Source organism: Urocitellus parryii, unplaced genomic scaffold (assembly GCF_045843805.1).
Source record: "Urocitellus parryii isolate mUroPar1 unplaced genomic scaffold, mUroPar1.hap1 Scaffold_86, whole genome shotgun sequence".
NCBI lineage: Eukaryota > Metazoa > Chordata > Mammalia > Rodentia > Sciuridae > Urocitellus > Urocitellus parryii.
The window spans coordinates 772160-776087 of NW_027554202.1; the positions used below are offsets into that span (position 1 = coordinate 772160).

A 3928-nucleotide genomic window follows, 5' to 3' on the forward strand; every position below is an offset into this window, starting at 1 on the left:
TCCTGGTTCACCACTGCTGTCTGAGCTGGGGATAGGACTTTTCCCAGGTCAAGGGCAGGGGGTGCTGCAAGGTTCAGCCTAGTATCTTTTTGTGGGTTTGTAGATAAATGGGAAGACAGATGCGTCTCTCTCTCTCTCTCTCTCTCTCTCTCTCTCTCTCTCTCTCTCTCTCTCTCTATATATATATATATATATATATATATATATATATATATATATCAAGGTCCATAGCTCTGCCATGCCCCCTCCTGTCTGTAATTCTTCCCAAAGAAAATATCATTATTCCTCCAAAGGGAAATATGTATACACACACACACACACACACACACACACACACACACACACACACGGAACTGTTGTCTCCTTTCTCCTACTTTGACTCAGCACAAAGCTTAGTGCTTTCATAGCATGATAGTTGATTTCCCCTCAGGTCCATTCGGCTTTCAGCGGGTTCCCAGGTGAACTGAAATGCAGAGCTGTTCTCATCTGGTTGCCCTGGGAGTTTCTACGGTCTCAGTACAACCAGTTCCTCTCTCGCGCGGCTCCCTCCCTCTCTTCCACCCTTCGCGGGTGTGGGGACCTTTTTGCCCCCCTCCTTTCTCTAGCCCAGGGCCCCAGCTGCGCCCTCTTGGAAGACACCCGCTGCCACATACTCGGGAAGGGAAGCTGGAGAAGAAGGCGGAGGAGGCACAAAGGGTGGAGGCCGTGCAGCAGCAGCGCAGCCAGAGGGGCGGCTGAAGGTTGCATCTGCTGGAAGGAGGCTTTTCGGCTGCCTGGTAACCAGCTGCCAGAACAGAGAGAGAGAGAGGGAGAGAGAGGGAGAGGAGCATAGAGCAGGGCAGCAGCTCCTGACGTCAGGACTCAGGGAGAGGATCGTGCCAGCAACCCCAGCCCGCCCCAAAGCCAGACCAGCGGACTGCAGGAGAGGAGCCCAACAAGAGGTGCAGGCGGAACCTGAGTGGGGGGCGCAAGAGCCCTTGGCTAGGGAGCAGCATGCCCCCTGCTCCGGGGCCATGGAGATCACCCTGGTGCCCCTGGAGAACGATGTGCCATGACCATCAGAGGAGAAGGTGAGGCAAGAGCAGGCTGTGGTCAGACCACCGGGGAGGAGAGCTTCAGTATCCTCCGACGGCTGGGCTTAGCGATGGGCACAAGGAGCAGGCTCCAAGGGGGCGCAGCACATAGAGGGGCAAGGACCCAGGAGGGCGACCTTTGCATCCGCTGCCTCAGGAACAGCCTCAGCCTAGATGGCCCACTCCAGAGGATGAGGAGGGAGAAGGCGACCCCAGCTTGGGCATGGTGGAGGACCAGGTACCAGTACTGGGAGCGGGGTCCCTTCACCACCAGCGAGTTCTCATAAACATCTCTGGGCTGCGCTTCGAGACGCAGCTGGGCACCTTGGCACAGTTCCCCAATACCCTCCTGTGGGACCCAGCCAAGCGTCTGCGCTACTTTGACCCTCTGAGAAATGAGTACTTCTTCAACTGCAATCGGCCCAGCTTCCATGGCATCTTCTACTACTACCAGTCTGGAGGTCGCCTGCGGAGGCCAGTCAATGTCTCCCTGGACGTGTTGGCAGATGAGATCCGCTTTTACCAGCTGGGGGAGGAGGCCATGGAGGGCTTCCGGGAGGACGAGGGCTTCATTAAAGAAGAGGAGAAACCCCTGCCCCGTAACCAGTTCCAAAGTCAGGTGTGGCTGATCTTTGAATACCCGGAAAGCTCTGAGTCTGCACGGGCCATCGCCATCATCTCCATCTTAGTCATTCTCATTTCTATCATCACCTTCTGCTTGGAGACCCTGCCTGAGTTCAGGGATGAACGTGAGCTTCTTCAACATCCCCAGTGCCTCACCAGCCTTCTGCCCCCGTCTCAGGGACCAATGGCAGTGGGGCCATGGCACCTCCCTCTGGCCCCACAGTGGCCCCACTCCTGCCTAGGACATTGGCGGACCCTTTCTTCATTGTAGAGAGCACGTGTGTCATCTGGTTCACTTTTGAGCTGCTTGTGCGCTTCTTTGCCTGTCCCAGCAAGGCAGAGTTCTCCAGGAACATCATGAACATCATTGATATTGTGGCCATCTTCCCCTACTTCATCACCCTGGGCACTGAACTTGCAGAACAACAGCCAGGAGGTGGAGGAGGGGGTGGCCAGAACGGGCAGCAGGCCATGTCCTTGGCCATCCTCAGGGTGATCCGCCTGGTCCGGGTGTTCCTCATCTTCAAGCTCTCGAGACAACCCAAGGGGCTGCAGATCCTGGGGAAGACCTTGCAGGCCTCCATGAGGGAGCTGGGGCTGCTCATCTTCTTCCTTTTCCTTGGAGTCATCCTCTTTTCCAGTGCCGTCTACTTTGCAAAAGCAGACAACCAGGGGTCCCACTTCTCCAGCATTCCTGATGCCTTCTGGTGGGCAGTAGTCACTATGACCACCATGGGCTATGGGGACATGAGGACCATCACCGTGGGTGGTAAGATTGTGGGCTCTCTGTGTGCCATTGCTGGGGTCCTCACCATTGCCCTGCCTGTGCCCGTCATTGTCTCCAACTTTAACTACTTCTACCACCGGGAGACAGACCATGAAGAGCAGGCAGCCCTGAAGGAAGAGCAAGGCAACCAGAGATGGGTTTCTGGACTAGACTCCGGAGGCCAAAGGAAGTCCAGCTGAAGCAAGGCTTCCCTCTGCAAGGCTGGGGGGTCCCTAGAGAATTCCGACAGTAACCGAAGGGGCAGCTGCCCCCTGGAGAAGTGTAATCTCAAGGCCGAGAGCAATGTTGACTTGCGGAGATCTCTGTATGCCCTCTGTCTGGACAGCAGCCGGGAAACAGACTTGTAAAGGGAGGCAGCAGATTGGGGAACAGGGGTGGCCTCTGAAGCTGGAGATTTACTTTATACCACAGAGTATTCCAAGTCCACCTTGTTTCTGAAGCCTGTTTTTCTCTTCCTCCTACCCTCTAACTCCCCATTTTCCCTCTTTTTTCCGTGACACCAAGGGTCGCCTATTTTTAAAAAGTACCACATTCCATGACGCAGGAGCTGTTGAAATGGTGAGCGCTGTGAGATGGATGTATTTGTAGCCAGTTTCCTATACCCAGCAGAGGGATAACCCAAACAAAAATGACTTTAAATAGCTCAGATCCCAAGAGATTTTGTAGCTCTCCCCATCCATGTGTTCCAAATTTGTTTTACATATTATTATATTTGTGTATAGGAGACAATGCTATTTTTATGGCTGGTGAGTGAATTTTTGTACTGTAGTTCAGAGGGAGAATATTTGCATTTATTCCCAAGATATATGTTGAATTTATGGAAAGGAGTTTTTTGATGTTTTCCTGGGATACTTGGAGCCAGAGATCCTGGCATGGCTGTTTCTTCAAGTCTCTCTCTTTTCTGGGATGTGATATGGGTGCTCTGTATCTAGGGTAAGGAATGTTCTGGAAAAAAAAAACAACAAAAAACAGATATGACTTTTTCTGTGAGCCTTAAGTGATTGAAAAGCATTCTAATGGTGTTAGAGGAAGACTTCTGATAATCTATTTTCCTTATTTTTAATCCCAGGAAATAAATTGTGACTTACTTGGGGCAAGTGTTAGTTTTTTTTTTTTAATTTTAGATAATAGTCTGCCACTTGTTGTTTCTGGTTTTGGAGTCAGGGCAAATGCCTCGACTGGGGGTAGAAGACTTGGAAAGCTAATAATGGTTTCTCTGAGCCTCAGAGGCGATGGTGGATAGATTCTGTTTGTTTCAGGCTGCCTTTGACACAGACACACTGCAAGGTGCTGTGTGATGCGTGGTATCAGACACCCCATCAGTATGGAATGTGCAGGGGGCTAAAAGGAAGAGGATGGTGAGTACACACCCCCCCCGCCCCAGTGGTTCCCTGGGGTCTGAAATCTGAAGTGTCCTTTTCTGCAGGTTTTAGGACTTCCTTGG

The 3928-nt window shown here is 52.2% G+C and overlaps 1 pseudogene; it reads left to right on the forward strand.

The window, feature by feature from the left end:
- The first annotated feature begins 1013 nt into the window (after window positions 1-1013).
- Window positions 1014-2831, forward strand: LOC144253021 (potassium voltage-gated channel subfamily A member 5-like; annotated as a pseudogene).
- Window positions 2832-3928: the final 1097 nt, after the last annotated feature.